Source organism: Nycticebus coucang, chromosome 2, assembly GCF_027406575.1.
Source record: "Nycticebus coucang isolate mNycCou1 chromosome 2, mNycCou1.pri, whole genome shotgun sequence".
Taxonomy (NCBI): Eukaryota; Metazoa; Chordata; class Mammalia; order Primates; family Lorisidae; genus Nycticebus; species Nycticebus coucang.
Genome location: NC_069781.1, coordinates 96,032,705 through 96,046,767, shown reverse-complemented (window position 1 = coordinate 96,046,767; position 14,063 = coordinate 96,032,705). Strand labels below are relative to the sequence as shown.

General features: G+C 42.8%; 1 protein-coding gene across 1 annotated transcript in view; it reads right to left on the bottom strand.

Moving 5' to 3' along the window:
- Positions 1-14,041, bottom strand: part of RMI1 (RecQ mediated genome instability 1) — a 37,199-nt gene extending 23,158 nt beyond the window's left edge. Inside the window, exons 1-3 of the mRNA XM_053576633.1 lie at positions 13,771-14,041; positions 12,794-12,921; positions 7,671-7,730 (exon numbers count right to left, since the gene is read on the bottom strand). The gene's annotated coding sequence lies outside the window, so the exon portion shown is untranslated. The remainder of the gene's footprint in view (positions 1-7,670; positions 7,731-12,793; positions 12,922-13,770) is intronic.
- Positions 14,042-14,063: the final 22 nt, after the last annotated feature.

Sequence of the window (14,063 nt, the reverse complement as noted above, 5' to 3'; positions counted from 1 at the left end):
GCCAGCCACTAGAGCCTGGCGATAGACTGTCAGTCGCTCCCTACCTTCTGCCGTGTTTAAGTCCCAGTCAGGTCTGGAGAGGGGAAAGGCAGCCTGGATGATGTTGGGTAGCTGGGTAGGACGCCCGTCCTCCCTGAGCACATTCTTCCTAGCTTCTAGTAAAATCCTCTCCCTCTCTTCAGTAGTGAAGAGAGTTTGTATGAGCTGCTGGCAGTCATCCCATGTGGGCTGATGAGAGAACATCAGGGACTCTACCAGCCCAGTCAGGCGTTGGGGGTCTTCTGAAAAAAGGGGGGTGATTAGTTTTCCAGTTATACAGGTCCGTGGAAGAAAATGGCCAGTACTGGAGGGGCTGGAGAGGAGGTGGTCCCTCATCTGTTGCCACCGGCGGGGGGCCGTATGCCCTCAGGGGCAGGGCAACAGTAGTGTCGGGAGACATTCCTCCCCAGCCGTGACTCCTGGTGCCTTGTGCAGGCCCCAGTGAAGGTTCCCCCGGGGGTGCAGAGGGGGCCAGTCCTCCCTGCCCCCCGACAGGAGCCAAGGCGGGAGGGTATGGGGGAAGAGGGGGTGGAGGGTCGTGGAGAAGATGATCAGCCTGAATTTCCAGGTAGATCTTCTTAGGGGGGTCCGAGCTGTCGCCCCCTTTTCTGGAACCAGAAGATTGGACAGCAAGCACCCGAGGATTAGACAGGGGCCTGGATGGATGTGGCAGTCCACGGCCGAACCCAGGGGGGCGGATTCTGCACCAGGTCCTGCCAGACTATGATGTATGGTTATTGATCCGGATGGGTTCCCGGTCCTCTCTGAAAAACAATCTCTTTGATAGCAAAAATAAGAGATAAGTCAAAGGTTCCTCCTGAGGGCCAGCTGACGTTAAAAGTGGGCCACTCCGAGAAGCAGAAAGTCTGCCATGGGCCTTTTTTAACCTCTACTGACAGGTCACGACCTCTTCTCTTCACTTCAGTCCAGTGATCTAGAGTCAAACTCAGAGGGGTTGTCACAGTCTGTCCCATCGTCAGTAGATATGTCAGAAACACAAAAAACAGGAATAACAGAAATATTACAGATACAAGGACCTACCTACCACACTTGGTCCCTCACAAGCCTACAACAGAATCAGACGGGTGCGTTTCCCGTCATTTTTGATCGAACAACCGGACTCGATCAGCGCCCTTACAGCAGGAGACAACCAGGCGTCCCTGGTTCTCCTCAATTCCTGGGGCGTCCCCCAGGATTTCAGCCTGTGGTCCTCCGGGCACGTCTACCGACCACTGTCCGGCCACTCTCACGAGGTGCCGAACGGCTGCGAAATCGAAAGCGCGCACACAAAGTCAAACAAAGGACGGAAAACACAGACCAGACAGTTTTCGGGGTACCCTTTTCTTACCTCCAAGGTCAACTCTGCAGGTGAGGGGTGGTCGTCATATCCCGGACGAGCCCCCAAATGAAAGACTTGGGGCAGGACCCCCCACTCTGTCCTGAACAACGACGACCCCAATCAACCGCAAGAGACGGCACTTGATGCAATCAGCAAGAGTGATTTTATTCCAGCATGCTGGGGCTTAACTCGTAACTCTTTCAGGAGCAGAGGAGTCAAGCCCCGAACAGCAGGTTTTACAAGCTTATAAAGGCAAAAACCACAAAGTAGGGAGGGGTAGCAGACATAGCAGGGCCTTTCCAGATAAGAAGAACTCTGGTTCATTACTCATCTGTCTTAAGACAAGATCAGCAGTTAAACATTTGCTTAGCTCTTTTCTCAGAACCGTTACCGGTTATCTGCTTCAGCTCGGGGCTATTTCCTGGAACAGTTACAAAGGTCACATTCTTATGGTAGGGGGCGAGAGGTGCTGCTACATGGCTGGTCCCCCCCCCTTTTGGATTTGGTAGTACTTTCCTTCAACTCCACTCTCTTAATCTTAGGTATGTACACAGCAGTGAAAAATTTGAGGATACATGTGATACTTTGATACACGAATACAATATGAAGTGATCAAATCAGGGTAATTATTCATCACCTCAAAAGTTTATCATTTCTTTGTACTGGGAACATTCTAAATCTTCTCTTCTAGCTATTTTGAAATACATAATAAATTATTGTTAACTCCCAGGAGTTGGAGGTTGCTGTGAGCTGTGTGATGCCACGGCACTCTACCCAGGGCCATAAAGTGAAACTCTGTCTCTACAAAAAAAAAAAAAAAAAGAACAGGCTCTAAGCTGGTCAGCACACCTGTTTCACTTCCCCCGGGGAAGGCAGTCAGGGAGCTGGGCAGATCTTGGCACTCTTCTGTGATACAGTAAGAAATACACATTTGGTCCTTGTCAGGGTTACTGGCATATAGCCCCTACAGCCCTAGACTCTCCAGAGTGATGAGTGTCTTTTGCATGCTAATGAGGGCCTGGGGACCCCTAGGTAGCTAAAGGATGGGGCTGGCTACTCCAAAGAGCAGGGCAAAGTTAGAGGGCTGGGACTTTCAGCCCTGCCCCCAACCTCCAGGGGAGCTAGTCCCCAATGGGCCACAATTTAATCAGTCATGTTTACACTAGGAACCTCGCAGAACTCCTACATGAAAGGGTGAGAAGCACTACCTGTGTGATGGACACACTGATGGGCTGGAGGGGGCACGGGTGCTCCGAGCCCCTTCCCCATACCTTCCCATGCATGTCTTCTGTTTGGCTCTTTCTCAGTTGCATCCTTTATAATACACCAGAAATAGTAAGTAAAGAGTTATCCTGAGTTCTGTGAGTCAGTCTGGTGGCTTTGCTCTATGAGGGGAAGCCTGTTCTTGGTTCTCCATGAGCCTAGAACATGCAAACCTAACCGTGCCCCCCAACTCCCCCCTCCCCCACTATGTCTCCTCTTGACTTACAGTAATTAATAGAGATCAACTTGGATCTCTGCTTTTAAGCTAAAGGTCAAGGCCATAAAAGACTTAGAACCAAACTGGAAATTCTGCTTCCTTCTTCACTAGTTAAGGGCCTTGTTCTTAGACAAGGCTTGGACAGGGCTTGGGTCGCTCATGCTTTACCATAGACCTTAAGCTTGTTTTCCCGGGAATCTCAGTAGACCACAAACAGAATGATCCTATTTATTCCTCCTTTATCCTGCATTTTTTTGTAAATAAAAGACAATGAAAAGTTTTCTCTTTCTCTTGAAGGTATGCACACGCTGTGACCTGCTGTAGCAGATCCCAAAGCAGCAGGTAGCTCAGCAAAGAGTGACCAACCCAAGCCCTCTCTGAGCCTTTGCACAATGTTGTCCAAAACAAGGTCCAGACCAGTTCTTGCCTCCAACACAACTAATCCAGCAATAGAGTTCAGAGGGTCACTACTGATATGGTTGTGAAGAAGCCAAGGATGGCTCCTCCCTAGAAGTTTTAAAGCACCAAGGATCAGATCCTTCCCTACAAGTGTTTCCCTGCATTCCTCAGGGCCAGCCATGCCCACAGCTTTGGTGTCTCCATCTGGAAGGCAAGTCTCATTCCTATCATCGAGGGCCACAGAAAAGCTGCAAGGAGACACTACCTAAAACAAGGGTTTTAAGCTTAATGAATCCTCACCCTAATGGTGAGGGGCTTGACTTCTCATTCTCCCAAACCTCAAGGTCCAATGGGGTGGGGGTGGCAGGCAGGCCTGGAAGAGTCACAGTCCTAATCATTAGAAGGATGAAGGTGTCCCTTGTGCGTGCCATTCTCTGTGCCCCTTGAGGCTGAGCACCGGAACTGAATCGCGGGCTTCCTTTGCCCTCTGGCTTCCTTTTGGGTCAGGCCAATGTGAGACGCTGTTGGAAGCTGAGAGGGCATCTCTTCCCAACTCTCTCCTTGTTTCAGTGTCCCAACTGTGTCCCTTGGGACCACTATTCCCACCAGGCGGCCACCTCTAAGCTTCCAGCTCTCTCCAGGCCCCAGCAGCACCATTTCCTCCCTTTGCCCGTTTATTTAGGCTCAGGGGTAGGGGCAATTGCCAGCTATTGCTAGCTGCAGGGGGCCTTGACATTCCTGTCGACCTGAACCCTGCACACCCATCTCTAAATCCTCCCTTCACTATGTTCTTTTCAGTTAAATATTTTTGAAAAGGATTCAGTTCCCTGCTGGGACCCTGATTAATCTATCTCCCTATTTCAAAATAAACACTGCCTCAAATCATGAAAAAAAAAAAAATTATTGTTAACTGTAGTCTCCCCAAGGTGCTATAAAAACTAAAACTTATTCCTCCTATCTAACTGTATTTTTGTACCCACCCTTATTCATCCCCTCTGTTCCCTACCCTTCCTAACCTCTGATAACCATCATTCTACCCTCTACCTTCACAAGATGAACTTTTTTTAGATTCCACATGAGTAAGAACACGTGATAATCATCTCTTTGTGCCTAACTTATTTCACTTAGCATGTCCTTCAGTTATATCCATGTTGCTTAAAATGACAGGATTTCATTTTTTTTTTTTTTTTGTAGAGACAGCGTCTCACTTTACTGCCCTTGGTAGAGTGCCGTGGCGTCACACGGCTCACAGCAACCTCCAGCTCTTGGGCTTACGTGATTCTCTTGCCTCAGCTTCCCAAGCAGCTGGGACTACAAGCGCCCGCCACAATGCCTGGCTATTTTTTTGTTGCAGTTTGGCCGTGGCTGGGTTTGAACCCGCCACCATGGGTATATGGGGCTGGCGCCCTACTCACTGAGCCACAGGCGCCGCCCAGGATTTCGTTTTTTTACGGCTCAATAGCATCCCGTTGTTATACACTCATCAAGTTTTCCACCCACTATTAGCCTGTTACATTGTTTCCACATCTTCGCTATTGTGTACAATCCTGCAATAAACATAGGAGTATGGATGTCACTTTTTTTGGAGACAGAGTTTCACTATGTCACCTTCCATAGAGTGCCATGTCGTCACAGCTCACAGCAACCTCCAACTCTTGGGCTTAAGCAATTCTCTTGCTTCAGCCTCTCAAGCTGCTGGGACTACAGGCACCCATCACAACGCCCTACTAATTTTTTGTTGTAGTTGTCATTGTTGTTTGGCAGGCCCAGGCGAGGTTCTAACCCGCCAGCACTCGTGTATGTGGCTAGTGCCCTAGCCACTGAGCTACAGGCACCGAGCCTGGATCTCACTTTGACATACTGATTTCCTTTCTTTTGGAAATATATCCAGCAGTGGGACTGCTGTATACTATGGCAAAAACTGTATACCACTGTTTTTATTTTTGAGGAACCTCCATAGTATTATCCATAGTGGCTGTACTATTAACATTTCCATTAACACAGTAAGAGCACTTTCCTTTCTGTGAATCCTCCCCAGCGCCTATTACTTTTGTATTTTTGGTAGCAGACATTTGAAATTGAGTGAGATGATCTCATTGTGGTTTTCATATGCAGTCCCTTATGATTAGTGTGATATTAAACATTTTTTCACATACCTACTGGCCCTTTGTATGTCTTCTTTTGTCATTTGCCTGTTTTAAAAATCGGATTATTTGGTTTTTTCACTATTGAGTTTTTTAAGCTCCTTATATATTCTCATTACTAATCCCTTATCAAATGGATACTTTGCAAATATTTTCTCCTGTTCTGTAGGTTGTCTCTTTACTATAAACATTATTTCCTTTGTTGTACAAGAAGTTATCTATTAATGGTGTGATATAGTCCCATTTGTCTATTTTTGCTTTTGTTGTCTGTGTTTTTGAGGTTTTATCTAAAAATTATTTGCCTGAGCACCCACAGCTCAGTGGGTAGGGCGCAAGCTACATATACCCAGGCTGGCAGTTCAAACCGGGCCCAGGGCGGCTAAACAACAATGACAACTGCAACCAAAAAATAGCCAGGTGTTGTGGCAGCGCCTATAGTCCCAGCTACTTGGAAAGCTGAGGCAAGAGAATTACTTAAGCCCACGAATCTAAGGGTGCTGTGAGCTATGATGCCACAGCACTCTACCGAGGATGACATAATAAGACTGTCTCAAAAAAAAAAAAAAAATTCTTTGCCCAGACAAATATTCCTCAATGTTTTTTTCCTAGCAGTTTCACAGTTTCAAATCTTAATCCATAAATTGAACAAAATATTTAAATGCATACTTCACCAAAGAAAATATGCAGTCACAAATGCATGAAGTGATGCTTGATATCATTAGATTTTAGAGAAATGCAAAATTAAAATCACAATGTATGGGTGGCGCCTGTGGCTCAGTGGGTAGGGTGCCAGCCCAGTATACCGAGGGTGGTGGGTTCAAGCCCAGCCCCAGCCAAACTGCAACAAAAAAATAGCTGGGCATTGTGGCGGGCGCCTGTAGTCCGAGCTACTTGGGAGGCTGAGGCAAGAGAATCACCTAAGCCCAAGGAGTTGGAGGTTGCTGTGAGCTGTGTGACACCATGGCACTCTATAGAGGGTGATAAAGAAAAAAAAAAAATCACAATGGGATATCACTACACACCTATTAGAATAGCTAACATAAAAAAATAAATTAACAATACCAAGTACTGGAATTCTCATACATTGGTGGGAATGCAACATGGCACAGCTACTTAGAAACCAGTTTAGCAGTCTCACCATACAACCCAGCAATGAAATTGTTAAGTATTCACTCAAGAGAGTAAACAAATAACTTCTTACATTCATTAAAAACCTGTATGTGGGCTGGGCATGGTGGCTCATGCCTGTAATCCTAGCACTCTAGGAGGTGGAGGCAGGTGGAGTACAAGAGCTTGAGGTTGCTGTGAGCTATGACTCTATGACACTCTCCCAAGGGCAACAAAGTGAGACTCTATCACCAAAAAAACAAACAAACAAACAAAAAAACCCTATAGGCAACCTCTAGGTGAATGTTTATAGCAACTTACTATTCATAATTACCAAAAACTGGAAACAACTCACATGTCCTTCAATTGGTGAATGGATAAATAAACTGTGGTATATCCATACAGTGGAATACTACTCAGTAATAAAAAGGAATAAACTATGGATACATGGAATAACATGGATGAATATCAAATGTAGTATGTTAAGTGAAAGAAATCAAAGAGTATTAATTGCATTCACATGACATTCTAGAAAAGGCAATACTATACAAACAGTATATACAAATAGTGGGTGCCAAATCAAGGGTGTGAAGACAGGTTGACAACAAGGGATACAAAAAATGTGGGGAGTGATGGAACTGTTCTATAACATGACTGTAGTGGTGATGGGTACATAACTATATGTATTTATCAAAACTCACAGAACTATACACCAAAAGGTATGAATTTTACTTAATATAAATTATACTCAAATTAAAAAACTGAAGCTAAGCACTAAAAGAACAGGAATAAGTAACCTTCAAACTAGCCGAGGAAAACAATAAAAAAAAAAAAAAAATGCAACAAAAGGCACAAAAGAAGTGAAGTGCTATAGGCTGGTGGATTGCCTGACCTCACACGTTCAAGACCAGCCTGAGCCAGATTGAGACACTCACATCTCTAAAAATAGCCAAGTGTTGTGGCAAGCGCCTATAGTTGTCCCAACTACTTGGGAGGCTGAGGCAAGAGAATCGGTTGAGCCCAAGTGTTTGATGTTGCTGTGAGCTATAATGGCACAGCACTCCACCGAGGATGACAAAGTGAGACTGTCTCAAAAAAAAAAAAAAAGATACTAATAAGTCCACATCAGCAAGCATAATGAACATAAATATATTAAACTCACCTGTTAAAAAGAGACCTCAAATTAGAACCAATCCAGCTGTATGCTTTATAAGAGCTAGACCTAAAAACAAAATACACCAATATAAAATTAATCAAATAATGGCATGTTAAAACCTCCATAGAGCCATAACTTACTGACATTTTATGTTCAATACTAAGATATCTATTCTTACATACCCTAAGATTCCAAAGTGCTATTTTATTGCATCTGTTGTCATTTTTTTAATCACAAAAATTAAGCCAGATGTACGGCTATCTATCTAGTTGCACTGATTAGTGAGGGACCTATTTCCTCCACTAAAATTTAAACACCACAGTGATGGCAAACACACCTAGTATAATTTTCAAAGGTATTGTGATAACGTGATGACAATCATTAGGTAAACTGACATCAGGACAAAGTAGTTATAAACTGTTTAAGTAAATTATCAAACATAAATGCACAATTACAGTTAAGATGTTTGCATGTTGTTCTGTACTATAAATCACTCTGGATACAGTATCTGCCCCTAAGTTACTGGCAGCCACATTATCACAAATGCTACTTTCTAGTAGACCAGGACCTGTTAAATACCCAGAGATAATACTGTTGCATGAACTAGTAAAAAAGGAAGAAAAACTGAATTGAAAAGATCAAAGCTAGACAGAAAATGAAATGAATAATGATGAATTTCAGAGATATAATCCTATTTCCCTAGCAGGCACAGATGTATAATATAAATAGAAAACAGAGGATGAAGAGTTTGATGAAAATAAATTAAAACCTCCTATATTTAAGACTTCAGTTTTTTTTTCAAGATACTTTTTACATCTGCAATATTATCTAAACCTCAAAACAAAAATTTCTCAGAGAAAGAGTAAGTATTATCATCTACTTGACAGATGATGCCTCTATACTGAGGCATCATGATTAGGCATAAAAATCATTTCAGTGGCAGGCACAGAATCAGAACATAAATTCTATTAATCTCCATTCCTACACCTTTTTCTGGACGCTGGATGCTGATGACTCAAGTGCAAAGAGAAAATACAGCCAATCTCTTATTTGCATGTAAAACCCACTTACATATAAAATCTACACGTAAATGGCCATTCTCTAAAACTACCACACTGCAGTTACAATAAACAGACTTTTCTCAGATCCCATATGTAAATTACAAGTTCATTTAATACATTTTAAATTATTTCATTTACAAAGTCATGTGAAAGAAAACAAAACATTACCTACTATATTTATCATTGTAATAGTGCCAAAACAAGTGTTATGGATAAGTGCTACTTTTCCTTTTGCTATAACTCTACTAATGTATCACAAAATAATTTTTAGAGTTGTAAAATATTACAAACTGATATACCAGGGCATATGCGTCAGTTTATTCTATTTTTTAATTTTTTAAATTTATTCCAAACATGCACTTTCTTGTATATGCTACCAAACGTGGCAAGTGACAAAACTCCTCTCAGCTGACAGTTGGGACAAATTATGAGAAACTGCCCAGTGAGGGACAACTAAATTGTTCCACTAATGTGTGCCAGTCCTAATTAATAATTATTTCCTCCGAGTGCTACCCTCAACCTCTAGAACTGATATACAGTAATTTCGTATTAATGCTATAAAAACCGGGCGGCGCCTGTGGCTCAGCGGGTAGGGCGCCGGTCCCATATGCTGGAGGTGGCGGGTTCAAACCCAGCCCCGGCCAAAAAAAAAAAAAAAAAAAAAAAATGCTATAAAAACCAGGCAAAGAAAACAATCCCCAAAAGATAACCAAGACATTTGAAAAACACCGCAAATGTGATCAAGATACTTAACATTGGGCGGCGCCTGTGGCTCAAAGGAGTAGGGCACCAGCCCCATATGCTGGAGGTGGTGGGTTCAAACCTGGCCCTGGCCAAAAACTGCAAAAAAAAAAAAAAGATACTTAACATTGTACAAGCCTTCAAGCTATTCTCAAATAGTTTAAACAAACTTCAAGAACTCTGGAGAAAAAACTGACTGCTAAACATACATCTGTTACACAGACTTCCTCATTTAACAACAAAATAAGTGGAGAGGAGAGTTGGATAGATCTGGGACACCAATATAATTCCCACAACTGCAGGTCCTAATAAATGGGATAAAAAGATGACGTATAATAGGATTTTTTTCTACAGGTTAGAAAGCTTATTAAAATGTTTAAGGCTGGCACCTGTAGCTCAGCAACTGGGGCACCAGCCACATACACCGGAACTGGAGGGTTCGAACCCAGTCCAGGCCAGCCAAACAACAATGACAACTACAACCAAAAAATAGGTGGGCATTGTGGTGGGCGCCTGTAGTCCCAGGTACTTGGGAGGCTGAGGCAAGAGAATCGCTTAAGCGTAAGAGTTTAAGGTTTCTGTGAGCTGTGACACCACAGCACTCCACCAGAAGCGACAGTGTCTCAGAAAAAAAAAAGTTTGATTAAATGGAAAAATTATCATGTAGGATCTGTATTATAAAGTTTAGACTGGATTTCGATAACAAAGACACTTACTAACAAGGCAACAAGGAAAACTGCAAAGAATTCCTAAGGTTTTTGCTCCTACCTTTCCTGAGGAATTGAATAACTATAATCACAGCCAGCAAAAGTTCAGGACAGTTTAGTTAAGGCAGCACAATTTCCCATTTGCAGATACACAAATATCATCCCCTGATCAAGAACTCCACTGTCCAAGAAAAGAAAAATTTGGAAAAAATATCTTTTAAATTGTACAGTAAAACATGTTCATACCACATGGTCCACTTATTTTTTTTGAGATGTAGTCTCATTCTGTTGCCCTAGAAAGAGTGCCCTGGCAACACAGCTCACAACTACCTCAAATTCTTAGGCTCAAGCAATCCTCCTGCCTCAGCCTCCCAAGTAGCTGGGACTACAGGTGCCCGCTACAAGAACCAACTAATTTTTCTATTTTTAGCAGAGAGGGGGCTTTGCTTTTAGCTCAGGGTGGTCTCAAACTCCTGAAATCAAGCAATCCACCAGACTAAGCTTCCCAGAGTGCTAGGATTACAGGCCTGAGCCACTGCCTGCCCAGCCCACTCCACTTCATACCTTTCTACAATTAATGTTAAGGAACCAATCATAGGTGGCGCCTGTGGCTCAGTGAGTAGGGCGCCGGCCCCATATGCCGAGGGTGGCGGGTTCAAACCCAGCCCCGGCCAAACTGCAAAAAAAAAAAAAGGAACCAATCATAAATAAGGATAAAGGAAAAAACAAATATTTAAAGTAATGACTACATCTTTTGTATTAATTTGGATGGAGTTGAAATACATTCTTCTTAATAAAGCATCACAAGAATGGAGAAGCATGAATCCAATGTACTCAATTCTGATATGAGGACAACTGAAGCTAGTACACGGTGAGAGGAGGGAAATGGGGGATTTGGAGAGAAGGAAGGAGGGAGGGGAGTGTGGGACAATGATGATGTGTGACACACCTCCTGGGGACAGGACACTATTATTAGAGGGACTTTACCCAGCAAATGCAAGCAGTGTAACCTGGTTCTTTGTACCTTCAATGCCAACAATACAAAAAAAAATTAATAAATATCCTTAGTACACTGATTTTTATCTTTACAACGTAAATGAATGTATTAAAATAACACATGTGCTTCAAAACTTGGTACATCTTTTATGCATCAATAAATAAAAACCAAATAAATTAATGAAGACAAAGATTTATATGACAGTGTTTATTACTGTGTTTTTACACATGAAAAATCTAAATGTTTTTAGGAAAAGGCCAGATATAAAATTATATATAGCTTAATCCCCATTAATTTCATAATCAGGAAAAAATATTGTTTTTTTTTTGTAAGCATGAAACAAGGTTTATTGAAGAGAAACAAGGAAGAGAAAGACAGGTTTAAAGAGCAAGAGCAAGATATAGGTTGCAGAACAAGATATGCTCCCCCACAGACAGCAAATGGGCCCCTTTGTCTCAAAGGCCAGGAAAAAAATAATTTTTAAACAACCTGATAAAATGTTTTTGTGCATGACAATTTTGGCTTACCACACTAAATACACATTCTAGATCTTGACTGCCAGGAAACTGAACAGAATAGGGGAGGAAAATTTTATCACTCACCACTTAAGATTTAGGCATATTTAATTTACAGATTAATTTTCAGTAAGCCTCACATTTTTTTTTTTAACAAGAAGCAGTAATACTATCTTTTGGGACACTGTATGTGGCATTCAACTATTAGCTGAGACTTAAAAGCACTAGCAAATATTTAAATCCACTCCATGTTTCTATAACTTTCATCTAAAAAATAAAGTCTGTGCTTCATTCACTGAAGATGACTTCATGGTAATCTCAGAATTTCATTAGGAAGCCAAAGTGATCACTACACTATTACCCTCATCACACAAGACAGGAGCCACTGAATGTATTAATTAAATTGGCAAATTCTTGAATGAGCACAGGCATAATACTGTCAGGTTGAAAACTCTTAAATATAGAACAAGAAGATGGGGAAAAGAGACTTTGCTGCTATTTAAAGAGTAAACCTAGAAGTAAATTTAAAAGGTAAGAAAAAAAAAAATGAGGGGGAAAGCCCAACTATCTCACAGTAGCATCTAGAGGCAAGTTAATAACAGCTTTCACCAGAGTCCAAACAGTGACGTTGGTAAAAGGTTCCTACACAGGGCTGCTTACTTTGGATTCTCACTCACCACTGCTTAACAAGGCAGAAAATGATGGCTGTAACACAAATAGCAACTTCAAAGAAAGCACCATTACTGAAGTAGTCCCACAGGTGCATATTAACCTTCCTGAAATGTACTAGGTTTTCAATGACTCAATTAAATGTTGCAAATCCTGACAGGCAGATTAAATCGCCATAATCCAATCCCCAGCCCCTATATACACTCATAAAATCTTGGTTGAATATTTAATAAAAATCTGAACTTTGTATTTTAGAACCAAAATATCAGTTAAGTTTTACCTTTCTACGCTCTTTATTGTGGGCCATTTTGGGTGGTGCCTGTGGCTCAGTGAGTAGGGTGCTGGCCCCATATACTGAGGGTGGTGAGTTCAAACCCAACACCGGCCAGACTGCAATAATAAAAAAAATTAAAAAATATATATATATATATATATTTACCACTAAATGAGGACTTTTATAAACTTCGCAATTGCAGACATTATACTTCTAACAGTATTAACGAATCCTCCCAGGACGTAAATGCTGGTGCTTCATAATGTCCTCAGTTCCCCTGACAAGTTTTCTTCCTAATCAGGCACGTAAAAAAATGGATGAATGTAACCATACCCATTAAAAGAAACTAAGTTACAACAGGCATGAATCAGCACAAGTTCATCACTTCTAAAATATGTATTGCCCGTAGATTTAGCTTTATATGCAAACTATAACATGTTTATGCTTCAAAACGAGTTGGGGATTGTGGGTGGAGGCTGGAAGTTTGGCGAGTTAAGTATAAGGAAAGCAGGTACCACCAGGGTTGGCGATGTCTCCAGGTTTGCCACCAATTCGAAGCGACCTTATTGCCTTAACAAAAGAAATTATCTAAACTTAGCACAGGGATCTGAGCAACTAAATACAACGCAAAGTGCAAAAACTGAATACACCAGACCGGGAGCAGGTTTGAGGGAGAGTTTTTGTCTGTTTCCATTACTGCAAACACAAGGCAGGCGCTTTAGAGAGTTGAATGAATGGAACGTGGACGTCTACAACGTATTTTGCGATTTGCATTCACTTTAGATGAATGCAGTATTTACTTCCTGAAATGTTTCTCAGCGTAAACTACCACGATGCTACAAAATGCTTGCAAGTTACAGATCCTATTAACCACAAAGAAAAACGCAAGAAAGGACTCGTCAGAACAGTTCTCTGTATAAAAACTCCTCCGCCTGGCGGAGGAGGTGGGGGTGTCTTTTAGGTTTGGCTGAGGACCAAACCTAAAAGAGTTCTCCAGACTCCGAGGCTCGCCCCATGTTTCCCGGGATCCCGCCCGAGCGAACCGCTGGGCGGCCGAACTGCCGGCTGCGACCCCGGACGGGCGCCACAGACCGTTACAAACAGCGGGCTTCCGAGGCGTGGGCCGGGCCCAGCGAACTTACCGCCGCTCAGCTCTTCCCGCAGCCCGGGCGGGGTTGGGGTGCAGGGGAGTGAGGGACGCGCGAATGTGGACTGTGGAAACCGGGCATAAGTCTGTGCCGAGCACCAACCTGGGCGTTCCGCCTTCCCCTCGCGCAACAGCGGTCCAGGGGCCACGCGACTGTGAGAACGGGAATCGGCCCTAATCCTTTTTTGCCTCTTCCCGCCCAATTTGCCGCGCGCTCACGCCCCTCCTCCAACCTCCAGAAAACTCCTTGGGGCCTGGAAAACGCCCCTTCACCGCCCTCTCCGTGAG